At 48.7% G+C, this 15,780-nt stretch overlaps 1 pseudogene; it reads left to right on the plus strand.

Moving 5' to 3' along the window:
- Positions 1-13,734: 13,734 nt before the first annotated feature.
- LOC131511034 (protein shisa-9-like) overlaps positions 13,735-15,780 on the plus strand; it is a 126,941-nt pseudogene continuing 124,895 nt past the window's right edge.

Below are 15,780 nucleotides of genomic sequence, written 5' to 3' on the forward strand. Positions count from 1 at the left end.
TTGTTACATGGAAAAAACTATCTGATACAATCTGTATTTATAGGCATTTGTTGGAGCAGAGAGACATGGGTCCGGGGAGTTGTGAGCTTTGCATCCAGCCGTAGCTAATTCCTGGGGATATACCTCATCATTTTAGCCAATGTAGCTAGCTGGAAAATGCATGACCCTAAAACCTATTTTGGTTTCACAGCACAGTTGGAGGGACTTAAATTATTCAGAGAATTGCCTCAAACTACCACTTAACTTGTGAACAAACCCTACTGTGAGGTTCTTACATTAGTCATCCCAGACTCTGGTATTTCGTCTCCTCCTGAGCATGGGTTGCTGTAAGGCTGTCCAGACTGCATGCCCAGGAAGCTTGCCCTGCCTCTCTATTCTATCTTGTCCTGGAGATCTGAGATCCTGGAGAGCAAGGATGTTGTCTCAGCCTTCTGTCTCCCCAGGACTCAGGGCAGTGCCTGCCACCTGCTAGGCTTCTTCAGGTTTCCTGTCTTAAGAATGACTGTTTACTAAGCACTGCCAAAGTTCCATTTCACTGTGCTAAGTGGTCTATGCAAGATATGGAGTGTTTGTGAAGGTTGGAGGGAAGATGGCGGCGTAGGAGGACGCTGGGCTCACCGCGCGTCCTGCTGATCACTTAGATTCCACCTACACCTGCCTAAAGAACCCAGAAAACCGCCAGAGGATTAGCAGAATGGAGTCTCCGGAGCCAAGCGCAGACGAGAGGCCCACGGAAGAGGGTAGGAAGGGCAGCGAGGCGGTGCGCGCTCCAAGGACTGGCGGGAGGGAGCCGGGGCGGAGGGGCGGCTCGCCGGCCAAGCGGAGCCCCCGAGTCTGGCTGGCAAAAGCGGAGGGGCCGGACGGACTATGTTCCGACAGCAAGCGCGACTTAGCGTCTGGGAGGTCATAAGTTAACAGCTCTGCTCAGAAAGCGGGAAGGCTGGAGGACAAAGGGAGGGAGAGCTGCTGAGTCCCCGGACGGCAGAGCTCAGCTTGGCGGGGAACAAAGGCGCTCGCCAGCGCCATCTCCCCCGCCCATCCCCCAGCCAAAATCCCAAAGAGAACCAGTTCCTGCCAGGGAACTTGCTCGCTCCGCACAAACACCCAACTCTGTGCTTCTGCGGAGCCAAACCTCCGGCAGCGGATCTGACTCCCTCCCGCTGCCACAGGGCCCCTCCTGAAGTGGATCACCTAAGGAGAAGCGAGCTAAGCCTGCCCCTCCTGCCCCCGTGCACCTTGCCTACCCACCCCAGCTAATACGCCAGATCCCCAGCACCACAAGCCGGGCAGTGTACAAGTAGCCCAGACGGGCCACACCACCCCACAGTGAATCCTGCCCCTAGGAGAGGGGAAGAGAAGGCACACACCAGTCTGACTGTGGCCCCAGCGGTGGGCTGGGGGCAGACATCGGGTCGGACTGCGGCCCCGCCCACCAACTCCAGTTATACAACACAGCACAGGGGAAGTGCCCTGCGGGTCCTCACCACTCCAGGGACTATCCAAAATGACCAAACGGAAGAATTCCCCTCAGAAGAATCTCCAGGAAATAACAACAGCTAATGAACTGATCAAAAAGGATTTAAATAATATAACAGAAAGTGAATTTAGAATAATAGTCACAAAATTAATCGCTGGGCTTGAAAACAGTATACAGGACAGCAGAGAATCTCTTGCCACAGAGATCAAGGGACTAAGGAACAGTCACGAGGAGCTGAAAAGCGCTTTGAACGAAATGCAAAACAAAATGGAAATGACGACAGCTCGGATTGAAGAGGCAGAGGAGAGAATAGGTGAACTAGAAGATAAAGTTATGGAAAAAGAGGAAGCTGAGAGAAAGATAAAAAAATCCAGGAGTATGAGGGAAAAATTAGAGAACTAAGTGATACACTAAAAAGAAATAATATACGCATAATTGGTATCCCAGAGGAGGAAGAGAGAGGGAAAGGTGCTGAAGGGGTACTTGAAGAAATTATAGCTGAGAACTTCCCTGAACTGGGGAAGGAAAAAGGCATTGAAATCCAAGAGGCACAGAGAACTCCCTTCAGACGTAACTTGAATCGATCTTCTGCACGACATATCATAGTGAAACTGGCAAAATACAAGGATAAAGAGAAAATTCTGAAAGCAGCAAGGGATAAACGTGCCCTCACATATAAAGGGAGACCTATAAGACTCGTGACTGATCTCTCCTTTGAAACTTGGCAGGCCAGAAAGGCTTGGCACGATATCTTCAGTGTGCTAAACGGAAAAAATATGCAGCCGAGAATCCTTTATCCAGCAAGTCTGACATTTAGAATAGAAGGAGAGATAAAGGTCTTCCCAAACAAACAAAAACTGAAGGAATTTGTCACCACGAAACCGGCCCTACAAGAGATCCTAAGGGGGATCCTGTGAGACAAAGTACCAGAGACATCACTACAAGCATAAAACATACAGACATCACACTGACTCTAAACCCGTATCTTTCTCTAATAACACTGAATGTAAATGGACTAAATGCACCAACCAAAAGACATAGGGTATCAGAATGGATAAAAAAACAAGACCCATCTATTTGCTGTCTACAAGAGACTCATTTTAGATCTGAGGACACCTTTAGATTGAGAGTGAGGGGATGGAGAACTATTTATCATGCTACTGGAAGCCAGAAGAAAGCTGGAGTAGCCATACTTATATCAGACAAACTAGACTTTAAATTAAAGGCTGTAACAAGAGATGAACAAGGGCATTATATAATAATTACAGGGTCTATCCATCAGGAAGAGCTAACAATTATAAATGTCTATGCGCCAAATACCGGAGCCCCCAGATATATAAAACAATTACTCATAAACATAAGCAACCTTATTGATAAGAATGTGGTCATTGCAGGGGACTTTAACACCCCACTTACAGAAATGGATAGATCATCTAGACACACGGTCAATAAAGAAACAAGGGCCCTGAATGATACATTGGATCAGATGGACTTGACAGATATATTTAGAACTCTGCATCCCAAAGCAACAGAATATACTTTCTTCTCGAGTGCACATGGAACACTCTCCAAGATAGATCATATACTGGGCCACAAAACAGCCCTTCATAAGTTTACAAGAATTGAAATTATACCATGCATACTTTCAGACCACAATGCTATGAAGCTTGAAATCAACCACAGGAAAAAGTCTGGAAAACCTCCAAAAGCATGGAGGTTAAAGAACACCCTACTAACGAATGAGTGGGTCAACCAGGCAATTAGAGAAGAAATTAAAAAATATATGGAAACAAACGAAAATGAAAATACAACAATCCAAACGCTTTGGGACGCAGCAAAGGCAGTCCTGAGAGGAAAATACATTGCAACCGAGGCCTATCTCAAGAAACAAGAAAAATCCCAAATACAAAATCTAACAGCACACCTAAAGGAAATAGAAGCAGAACAGCAAAGGCAGCCTAAACCCAGCAGAAGAAGAGAAATCATAAAGATCAGAGCAGAAATAAACAATATAGAATCTAAAAAAACTGTAGAGCAGATCAACGAAACCAAGAGTTGGTTTTTTGAAAAAATAAACAAAATTGACAAACCTCTAGCCAGGCTTCTCAAAAAGAAAAGGAAGATGACCCAAATAGATAAAATCATGAATGAAAATGGAATTATTACAACCAATCCCTCAGAGATACAAACAATTATCAGGGAATACCATGAAAAATTATATGCCAACAAATTGGACAACCTGGAAGAAATGGACAAATTCCTAAACATCCACACGCTTCCAAAACTCAATCAGGAGGAAATAGAAAGCTTGAACAGACCCATAACCAGCGAAGAAATTGAATCGGTTATCAAAAATCTCCCAACAAATAAAAGTCCAGGACCAGATGGCTTCCCAGGGGAGTTCTACCAGACGTTTAAAGCAGAGATAACACCTATCCTTCTCAAGCTATTCCAAGAAATAGAAAGGGAAGGAAAACTTCCAGACTCATTCTATGAAGCCAGTATTACTTTGATTCCTAAACCAGACAGAGACCCAGTAAAAAAAGAGAACTACAGGCCAATATCCCTGATGAATATGGATGCAGAAATTCTCAATAAGATACTAGCAAATCGAATTCAACAGCATATAAAAAGAATTATTCACCATGATCAAGTGGGATTCATTCCTGGGATGCAGGGCTGGTTCAACATTCGCAAATCGATCAACATGATACATCACATTAACAAAAAAAAAGAGAAGAACCATATGATCCTGTCAATCGATGCAGAAAAGGCCTTTGACAAAATCCAGCACCCTTTCTTAATAAAAACCCTTGAGAAAGTCGGGATAGAAGGAACATACTTAAAGATCATAAAAGCTATTTATGAAAAGCCCACAGCTAACATCATCCTCAACGGGGAAAAACTGAGAGCTTTTTCCCTGAGATCAGGAACACGACAGGGATGCCCACTCTCACCGCGGTTGTTTAACATAGTGCTGGAAGTTCTAGCATCAGCAATCAGACAACAAAAGGAAATCAAAGGCATCAAAATTGGCAAAGATGAAGTCAAGCTTTCGCTTTTTGCAGATGACATGATATTATACATGGAAAATCCGATAGACTCCACCAGAAGTCTGCTAGAACTGATACATGAATTCAGCAAAGTTGCAGGATACAAAATCAATGTACAGAAATCAGTTGCATTCTTATACACTAACAATGAAGCAACAGAAAGACAAATAAAGAAACTGATCCCATTCACAATTGCACCAAGAAGCATAAAATACCTAGGAATAAATCTAACCAAAGATGTAAAAGATCTGTATGCTGAAAACTATAGAAAGCTTATGCAGGTAATTGAAGAAGATATAAAGAAATGGAAAGACATTCCCTGCTCATGGATTGGAAGAATAAATATTGTCAAAATGTCAATACTACCCAAAGCTATCTACACATTCAATGCAATCCCAATCAAAATTGCACCAGCATTCTTCTCGAAACTAGAACAAGCAATCCTAAAATTCATATGGAACCACAAAAGGCCCCGAATAGCCAAAGTAATTTTGAAGAAGACCAAAGCAGGAGGCATCACAATCCCAGACTTTAGCCTCTACTACAAAGCTGTCATCATCAAGACAGCATGGTATTGGCATAAAAACAGACACATAGACCAATGGAATAGAATAGAAACCCCAGAACTAGACCCACAAACGTATGGCCAACTCATCTTTGACAAAGCAGGAAAGAACATCCAATGGAAAAAAGACAGTCTCTTTAACAAATGGTGCTGGGAGAACTGGACACCAACATGCAGAAGGTTGAAACTAGACCACTTTCTCACACCATTCACAAAAATAAACTCAAAATGGGTAAAGGACCTGAATGTGAGACAGGAAACCATCAAAACCTTAGGGGAGTAAGCAGGAAAAGACCTCTCTGACCTCAGCCGTAGCAATCTCTTACTCGGCACATCCCCAAAGGCAAGGGAATTAAAAGCAAAAGTGAATTACTGGGACCTTATGAAGATAAAAAGCTTCTGCACAGCAAAGGAAACAACCAACAAAACTAAAAGGCAACCAACGGAATGGGAAAAGATATTTGCAAATGACATATCGGACAAAGGGCTGGTATCCAAAATCTATAAAGAGCTCATCAAACTCCACACCCGAAAAACAAATAACCCAGTGAAGAAATGGGCAGAAAACATGAATAGACACTTCTCTAAAGAAGACATCCGGATGGCCAACAGGCACATGAAAAGATGTTCAACGTCGCTCCTTATCAGGGAAATGCAAATCAAAACCACACTCAGATATCACCTCACGCCAGTCAGAGTGGCCAAAGTGAAGAAATCAGGAGACTATAGATGCTGGCGAGGATGTGGAGAAACGGGAACCCTCTTGCACTGTTGGGGGGAATGCAAATTGGTGCAGCCGCTCTGGAGAGCAGTGTGGAGGTTCCTCAGAAAATTAAAAATAGACCTACCCTATGACCCAGCAATAGCACTGCTAGGAATTTGTCCAAGGGATACAGGAGTACTGATGCATAGGGGCACTTGTACCCCAATGTTTATAGCAGCACTCTCAACAATAGCCAAATTATGGAAAGAGCCTAAATGTCCATCAAATGATGAATGGATAAAGAAATTGTGGTTTATATACACAATGGAATACTACGTGGCAATGAGAAAAAATGAAATATGGCCTTTTGTAGCAACGTGGATGGAACTGGAGAGTGTGATGCTAAGTGAAATAAGCCATACAGAGAAAGACAGATACCATATGGTTTCACTCTTATGTGGATCCTGAGAAACGTAACAGAAACCCATGGGGGAGGGGAAGGAAAAAAAAAAAAAAGAGGTTAGAGTGGGAGAGAGCCAAAGCATAAGAGACTGTTAAAAACTGAGAACAAACTGAGGGTTGATGGGGGGTGGGAGGGCACCTTTTGGGATGAGCACTGGGTGTTGTATGGAAACCAATTTGACAGTAAATTTCATATATTAAAAAAAATAATGTAGCAAAGGACAAAAAAAAAGATATGGAGTGTTTGTAATATTCCTGGGGAAAGCACCATTCTTTTTTTAAAGTATTTATTTATTTTTTTATTTATTGAGAGAGACAGAAAGAGCAAGCAAGTGCATGGGGGAGGGGCAGAGGGAGAGAATGAATTCCAAGCAGGCTATTCGGAGAGACATGGGTCCTGGGAGTTGTGTGGTTTGCATCCAGCCATAGCTGATTCCTATGGATACACCTCACATTTTAGCCAATGCAGCTAGCTGGAAAATGCATGACCCTAAATCCTATTTTGGTTTCACAGCACAGTTGGAGGGACTTAAATTATTCAGAGAATTGCCTCAAACTACCACTTGACTTATGAACTAAACCTGTGAGATTCTCACATTAGTCATCCCAGACTCTGATATTTCGTCTATAGTAAAATGACCAAAGATTAGGCATGATAAGTTTACCATTTTTTCTCTGGTAAGAAATATTTACACACACACACACACACACACACACACACGACTAACATAGTTTAGAAAGTGATTGTTACACAAATAGAGTATACAACCTTTAAAAGAGCTGCTTATAGAATATTTCATCAACCATAATTTTTTTCAATTTTCTATGGACCAGTGGAAACTTAACTATGGAAAACTTCAATATAGTTCTTGGGACTGACATTTGACAACTACCTGGGTTTTTTTTAGTTTATTTATTTATTTTGGTGGGGGGGTCAGAAAGATAGGGAAAGAGATAATCCCAAGCGGGCTCCACACTGTCAGCTCAGAGCCCCACATGGGGCTTGATCTCAGGAATTGTGAGATCATACCCTGAGCCGAGATCAGAAGTTAGATACTTAACCGACTGAATCACCCAGGCACCGCGAAAACTATTTTTAAAGAGAATCTACCAAAATTCTTCCTGTGGTGGGGTGCCTGGGTGGCTCCGTTGGTTAAACTTGATCTCAGCTCAGGTCTTGATCTCAGGGTTGTGAGTTCAAGACCAGCATTTGACTCCACAATAGGCATAAAGCCTACTTAAAAAAAAAAATCTTCTTGCTACATTGCTGAGAATGCTTACATACATGTAAGCTAGGACTGATTTGATGTCAACACTTTAAGAGATGCCTTTGCCTGTGTAGGCGGAGCAAAGCATCCCCCTGTAAGTTCCCAAATGCTTGACCCCTCATTTTTCCAGAGTTGCATCCCTTACATAGAGGACTCGCTGCAGAATTGGTGAGGCCCCGTGTTCAGAAATCATTTAAGAGTTTCACGACAATGGCAGAGCAGCAGGCGAAGCATGGGGCCCTCCTGAGCATGGGTTGCTGTAAGGCTGTCCAGACTGCATGCCCAGGAAGCTTGCCCTGCCTCTATATTCTATCTTGTCCTGGAGATCTGAGATCCTGGAGAGCAAGGATGTTGTCTCAGCCTTCTGTCTCCCCAGGACTCAGCGCAGCGCCTACCACCTGCTAGGCTCCTTTAGGTTTCCTGTCGTAAGAATGACTGTTTACTAAGCACTGCCAAAGTTCCATTTCACTGTGCTAAGCACTCTATGCAAGATATGGAGTGTTTGTAATATTCCTGGGGAAAGCACCATTCTTTTTTTAAAGTATTTATTTATTTATTTATTTATTTATTTATTTATTTATTTATTGAGAGAGACAGAGAGAGCAAGCAAGCGCATGGGGGAGGGGCAGAGAGAGAGAATGAATTCCAACTAGGCTCCTCGGTGTCAGTGTGGAGCCCAACATGGGGCTTGAACTCACCAACCATGAGATCATGATCTGAGCTAAAATCAAGAGTCAGAGTGGCTTAGCCGAAGGAGTCACCCAGGTGTCCCGGGAAAGACCCATTCATATCCACATCTTATAGGTGGGGAAACTGAGGCTTAGAGAGGTTAAACGACTCATTTGAGGTCATAAACCTCATACAGAAAGAACTAGGATTTAAACATGGGGCGGTTCTCAACTGATTTCGCAATGTCTGCTCATCACCTGTGTTTGGTTGTGGCAACTGGGAGGTGCTACTGGCATCTAGTGGGTAGAGTCCAGAGATGCCTCTGAACCTTCTACGATGCACAGGACAGCCCCCCCACATCAGCTCCCCCCATCACAGAATGATCCACTCCAAAATGTCAATAGCATTGGGGCACCTGGGTGGCTCAGCCGGTTAAGCTACTGACTTTGGCTCAGGTCAGGTTCTCACGGTCCTCCAGTCTGAGCCACTCATCTGGGTCAGGGCTGACAGCTCAGAAGCTGGAGCCTGCTTCAGATTCTGTGTCTTCCTCTCTCTATCTCTCTCTGTCCCTGCTCTGCTCACGCTCTGTCTCGCTCTCAAAAATAAATATATAAACATTAAAAAAAAATGTCGATAGCATTGAAGCTGAGAAACCCTGTCCTCATACCAAAACCCACGTATCCTAAACACAAGACACTTCATCTTATTTTCTGCATTTTTACTTTATTAATAAATACTATAATGTATTTATTATTCTTCTTAAATGGACTTTAAATTGATGTGCACCTTAAATGTTTCTCCCCTGAAGCCAAGTGTTTGATGTGTCATTAATTTTTTCTGACACACATTAGCAATAAATATAAAATTATTTACAAAACATGTTTGGGTACCACCAAAAAGCATCTCACCTACTACTTGTAGTCTGGGGGAACCAAAATTTAGACCCACTTCACTTCTCTTGTAGTTTCCTTTCTTTTTTCAGAACAAGAGAGTAAAATATATCAAACCAGCGTGTTGCCCCAGCACGGCAAGGTGCTGGCCACATTTTGGCCTCTGTTGGAGAAAGTCATCGAGGGGACATGACCTTCAGTTGACCCCTGAGCTGGCGGTGGGCAATCGGAGGCTCATCACCCCCTCCCCTGTCCTTGCAATGTATATTCCAAACACTGTTCTGGCACGAAGAGTCTGCTTCAAGGATGCAGCCTTGAGAGAGAAAGTGCTGCTGAGACCATCTGGGCGATATACTACTGACCCCTATTGCGGGTTGTGTGTAATATAAACTTGTAAGATTCTGGCAGGCAGGTGGAGAGATCCACTTGCCTTGCAGGGCCCAGGGCAGGCCTTGTAAGTTCCCTTGCTTATTACCCCCACCATCCACCCATCTGGAGACATCTGCCTCCTCCTTTGGTCTCTCCTTGCCCTCTATATATGGGGGTCCAGTTTTGATCTCCCCCAGCCCCCAGGCAGCTCTTAAGGTTTGCAACCAACAGCTTGTGTGTCATCTCTTTTCTTTTTTGCAAGGCTAACAGTTGCTAAGAAACCTTTTTGAAACCCTAAGAGTCACCCGATGAGGACTATTAAGAATCAATGCCTTCCGGTGAGGGCCACAACACAGAGAGTCTAATTTGTGGAGTTGCATATAGACTGACGTGGGCTCCGAGTCCTGGTGAGCAAACCTCCTTTGTAACATCGGTCCTTCCCCTTAATTATTGGGGAGTATGGTTGCAGGTTCCTTGCAAATTGTGCTGCAGACTGACATAATTAAGCCTAGAGCCAACGAGATTCTTCCTTAGATACTAAAAGTGCCTGTGTTGTAAATAATAATGTCATCATCTCTTTCATAGAAAGCAGGTTCCTGAAGAGCTGCATGTTAATTTCAACACATTTGCAGGAATTCATTTGGGTAGTGGTGGGCGTGGTCTTTGATGATGATTTTTCATCTTCTATGAACTTGACAGGTGTTTCAATTAGGAAGTGAATTCCCTACACACACACACACACACACACACACACACACACACACACACACCCTGCACCCCTCCCCACTGGGAACCCTTACAGAAATGCTTTCTCAACCACATGTTCTAAATGGGGACATGTTGTCAATAATCACACTTCTATCAGGAGGCAGTGACTCTATTTACTGAGTTGACATACCCAGAGGAAAGTGGCTTTCTTCCTGTAGAGAGGAAAATGAACCTGATTCCCCCCTTCTTGTACATATTTTTCAAAGGCTTGGGAAACGGGTGTGGGCAATGTTCCAGGCGGGAACAGCAAGGGAATTTGGTTTGGTTGACGTTCACAGAGATAGCAGGTTTAAAGTTTGGGATCTGGCAAATAAGCCACAAAGGGTCCTTCTATCAGGTTGGCTTCTTTCCCAAGCAGGCTCCCTGCACTCTCCTTGTGACAAACAGGGGGCAGTCTCTGTTAAGTAAAGCCTGGACTAGCAGCCAGAGTAAATCTCCCCTGAGGACCGAACTCAAATATTCTGGTGACAGGCAATATTTTACAGATTGGAGACAGATTCTAAAATGGACTTTTCTGTCTAGATTTTGTCTCTTTTCACGAAGGTGTTTTTTTCTGTTTGTTTGTTTTGTTCTGTCTCTCTTGTTTAAAATCAAATTTAAATGTGTCTGAACAACCCCAACTCTTGAGGGAAGGTGTCTGTGACCTATAGTCCTACCAGGCCCTTGTCCTAGGCTCCCAGCCCTGATGCTTGCTGGGAGGTGCCTCGGTGGGGTGCAGTGGGGGTGGGCAGGCAGGAAAGCAGAGGTTAGGAGTCTGGCATTCTGCACCCAGCCCTGGCTTTCCCATTTGCTGACCATATGACCTTGGGACAAAGACCTTAACCTCTCTGAGCCTCAGCCTCTTGGACCTTGGCAGGCCTGCTGGAAGGGTCCTTTCCAATTCTGATTTAGTGCCTAGAAATATCCCAATCCCTCTGTGTGGTCCTGACAGCAGAAACTCCATTGTCTGTCCCTGTTGTTTGCATTTCTTTCCCCCCTTGGTTTCACACCAAGGGTCTTGCATAAGAGTTTAGTAAGTTCACCAAAACAGCCTATAAATAGTTTTTGAGTGTTTCTCATGCTTCTTGCTGCTGTAGGTGCTGGGAGATGCTGCAGGACTCAAGGCCCCTTTCTGCCCTGGAGTTTACCGTTCAACGTGCGGAGATAGGCAAAAACCAAATACATAATGTAATGTCAGATGGACAGGGAATCTGGAGGCCTATTTTAGGCAGGCACTACCTGCAATGGTTACAACACAGACCCTGGAGTCACATTTCTTGGTCAAATGCCAACTGTGTCGCGTCCCTTGCTGCGCTACTGTGGGCATCTGGTTTAATCGCTTTGGGCTTCAGTCCCTCCCTCTGTTGTGTGGGCCTCGTAGTATCACCTAGAGATAGAGTTACAGGAGATCAGTCACTCCAGTGGTTTAGCAACTATTCCCAGATTGTCTGGGAGATGCTAGGCATGCTTTGAGCATCTGTGAGGAGGTGACTTTAGAAAACACAAGCTTAGTGGGTATATTGTAGGCATCAGATGTCAGCCATCATTAGTTCTCACACACCAATGCTTGTGTTTGTAGAGGCTCACACAGTGGTGGTGGTTGTGGGTCGACCCACATGCCACGCTGCCGTATTTTGGGAACCTCATTCCGATGGCTCTGATGCATTTAGACTAAACAATCTCACACCTTGTCCAGGTGGGTTTGGAACATAATACAGCCCGTGATTCAGTGAGTCTCCAAGGGCTGGCATACTCCTGGATATGCTGGGTCAGTGTCGGCCTGGTTCATTTTTTGCTGGAACAGGGTCATTCTATGCTAGTCTTTCAGAAGACAGGAGGTGACATTCTTCCAAGAGAAGGCACAGTGAGCCAAACTCCCTGTCATTTTGAGAAAACTTGCAAAGGAGTTCAGTAACCACCTCCCCACCATGCTTTTTTGGTTAGAGAACCCACTATGTCATTTTATTGGTGGCCCAACTTTTTGGTGCTTTGAAAATGCCCGGAGAAGCCCCTGACTGAAGCCCAGTGGAGGGGAGGGTGGTGGAGACATCATTTCCCTGCAAACCGCCCAGCTGACTGCAAGGTGTATACTTAGTTAATGCAATTTAAAAAAAAAAAAACAAAACAACACACAGGGGCTTGTGGAGATCTAAATTCAGTGTAGCAGCTTTGGTGCAAATCCTGTTTTGGGGGCTATTGGAGTCAAACTCAAGCAGAGGAAAGAAGTGGGATAAATGAGAGAGGGCCAACTGATTCCAGCTGGAATCAGCTGAGTGGAGAGGGCAGATTTGGAAATGCTGAAGGGCAAGGACCAGAGGCTGGAAGCCCAGGAAGCAAGGCCGGACTGCACCACCTCGGGTGAGGATGTCTGGGGAGCTCCTTGACCAAGGGGCCAGCTGACTCCAGAGACCTCCACGCGCGAGCTCCAGATGCGGGAGGGTGGCTGAGGCTAGGTGTCCAGGCCTTGTGCTGCACTGGATCTGGGCGTGCTGTGTGCCCTCCTGTAGAACGCAGGGAACGCCCCCGCGAGGTCTTAGAAGGACACAAGTGGCAGGTCCTGGGGCCTGGGAGAGTCCCAAGGAAAGACCTTCCGGGACGTGGGACGTGCCCCTGCCTGGGCCTGGTCTGCTGCCTCTTCCTACCCCCTGGGCTTCTTTGACTTCAGTTCCTCCCACGGCCCTCCCCCGGGGGTCCTTACCCTGGGGCCAGTGGCTTGCCACCCCGCCTTCCCAGCTCAGTCTTGGTCCTAGGCAAGTCCCAGGGAGTAGAACCACCCCGGACGCGCGCCTGGCTAGAGGGCTCAGTCGGGGAAGGGAAGGGCGAGACGGCCCGGGCACCCTGGAGGGGCGATCCTGATCAGACTGTGTCTCAGTCTGCCTTGGAGTGGAAGCCACTTAGTCTGTCCCTACCTAAGCCCTGCGAATCCCCCCTTCCCTGGAGGGCAGATTCGAACCGCAGCTCCTGCGCACTCACGCCTGAAAAAGCCAGGGGCTGAGCCGCCTCTTCGCCCGGAACAGGTCTGAGCCGCGCCTCCCTCCCGGAGAGGGCGCGGGAGGTCCCGCAGCCATCCTCCACCTGCTGGGAAACCCGAGCGGTGCCTTCAGCCCCAGTGGCTGCCGATGCTCACTCCTCCCCGCCAGCTAGCCTAGCTCAGCTCTGCACCCCCGCCCCGCCCCCCAACTCGCTCCCGCCAGCCCTGCAGACTCACCTCTTCCGCGCCCCCGCCTCTCTGGAGCTAGCGACCTTTCCACCCCTCGTTCCTCCTGCCCCCTCCCCCTTTCCTCCTGCCCTCTCTTCATACCAAAAGCGTTGCTTGGCTCTCTCCAGGGGACTTAGCAAGCTGGAGAGCTGAGAGGGATCCTGAGAGCGGGCGCAGGGCGGCTAGTCGGGAGCCTTCGGCCTAGGCGAGGCACGGAGCGACCCACTCGCCGCTGCTCTCCGGCCTCCGCGTCTCCCTGTAGGGGGCCGGACCTGCACCCGGCGCTTGCCCCCACTCGTCCTCCGCCCGCCCGCCCGCCAGCCCGCCAGGCGCGCTCCTCCCCGCCTGGCCCCTCCCCTTAGGCGCGCTGCGCGCGGCGCCCGGGAGGCGAACGCGGGCTGAGCCCAGCGCAGGGGCCGCCCACCACCGAGCGCCCCGCGCCTCTCCCTGCCTGTGCGGCTGGCGGCGGCTCGCAGCCCCCGACAACAGCCTCGGCAGCTTCGGCCGCGCCTGGAGAGGCGGCCGGCCGAGCCCAGGCTGGGAGACATGATCCGTAGCGTCCTTCGGCTGCTCCTCGGCAGCTTCCTCCCCGAGCTGTGCGCCCGCGTGTGCCGGGCGCAGGAGCGAGCGGGGCACGGGCAGCTGGCTCAGCTGGGCTGCGTGGTAGTGCTGGCGCGGGGAGGGGGGCGTGCAGCCGCTCTGGGGGCCGCCTCGGAAGAGGCCAGCGAGGGCGCGGGGGTCTGGGACGCGTCCCCCACCCGAGCGCCCACGCCGAACTTGTGCCGGGGCTTCTTCGATATCAGGGACGAGTGGGACCAGCCGTTCAGTTGTTCCTCGGGCGACTTCATCTTCTGCTGAGGGACTTGTGACTTGCGGTTCTGCTGCACATTTTAAGAAGCGGCGCCTGAACCAGAGCACCTGCACCGGCTCTGACATTCCGCTGTGGCTCAACACCCGCAAGCCCCCCGCGCGCAAAGACGGCCCCCAGCGCCACCCCACGAAGGACAAGACCAACCCGATCCTTTACATCATGTGCGGGGTGCTGGCCGTCATGCTTGTAGGCATCTTCACCAAGCTGGGGCTGGAGAAAGCGCACAGGCGGCAAAGGAAGCCAAGTCCAGGTAGGCTGCCTCCCCTCCACCCAACTCCGTCGCCTCCCCTCCAGGCGCCGCTCTCCCTCCTCTTCCCTCTCCACCTTTCCTTGGGCAATGGCGCTCCCCCCACCCCCCACCCCCCATCTCCGCTGGCGGAGGTCGCCTGGGCAGCCAATTTCGGCTCCAAGCGCGGAGAAGGGGCGCTGGGCTCCGCACAGGTGTGGACTTGAGCGCGTGTGTGTATGTAGGGGGTGGTCTCTGCACCACCCCTCACCGTCTCGCTGCCCTTTCCCACCTAGGATTCAAGCGGATCTGAGACACGCACAGCCCGGGAGGTCATGGCCCCGGAGTCTTGGGTTTTGGCGAGGGATCTACCCCTGGGATTCCAGATGCCAGCTTCTGGGTAAACAGGGCAGGCGGCCCGAAAAGGAAGGGCGGCATGTGTGAGGGAGGGAAGCAGTGTGTGCCGCCTGCAACTCGTAAGGCTCGCGAAAACGAAGCGAGGGAGGTGGAGAGAGAGAGGGGAGGGCGAGAAGAAAAGCCTTGCCTGGAGCGGCCTCTTCTCTCTCTCCCTGAGCTTCCAGTTCCTGGAATTGGGACCTTGGTTGCCTCCCTGCCACCCGGACCCCTGCCCGCTTTCCGCTGTCGCCACTTCTCCCTGCTGGGGGCCAGGGCCTCCGCCCTGTGCTGTGCCCCTTGCAGGGGTTGTGAGGACTCCAATGTCGGGAGCCCCCCTCCTGCCCCACTGATTCCTCAACTTTCCCTCAACTTTCACTTTGCAAGTCCTAGTGATGGCGAGTTGCAGCAGATGGGAGAAGGCACTTTGGGATTAATGGAGCGATTTTCCTTGTGCCTTTTAAAAAAGTGTCTAAATTGATTCGCACAACCCTGTAACTTTGGAGGCAGAGTACACAGCCACCGGGAAGCAGCCCCCAGACGCGAAGCGGGCCAGGGTTGGCAGGAGGTCTTGGCGGGGCGGGGTTGGAGAGCGACTGGTGGTCTTGGAACAGCTGGGTGGCTGGGCGCTAGCTAGCTCGATCTTGCCCAGTGTGGGCAATGGGGTCGCCATGTGTCCCCCCCCCCAACCCCCTACACACAGACACACACACACCCCCCACACACCTCCGGCGGGGGCCCATGTGTGCTCCTGTGGATGCAGGAACTCGGTGCGCCTGCCTAAAAAACCTGAACAAAGAGACCCACCCAAAATAGGCGAAGGAACATTACCACCTCACTAGTAATTATTTTCTATTTATACCCAGAGTATCCGATGATTTTTTTCCC

This window comes from Neofelis nebulosa, chromosome 4 (genome assembly GCF_028018385.1).
Source record: "Neofelis nebulosa isolate mNeoNeb1 chromosome 4, mNeoNeb1.pri, whole genome shotgun sequence".
Lineage (NCBI taxonomy): Eukaryota > Metazoa > Chordata > Mammalia > Carnivora > Felidae > Neofelis > Neofelis nebulosa.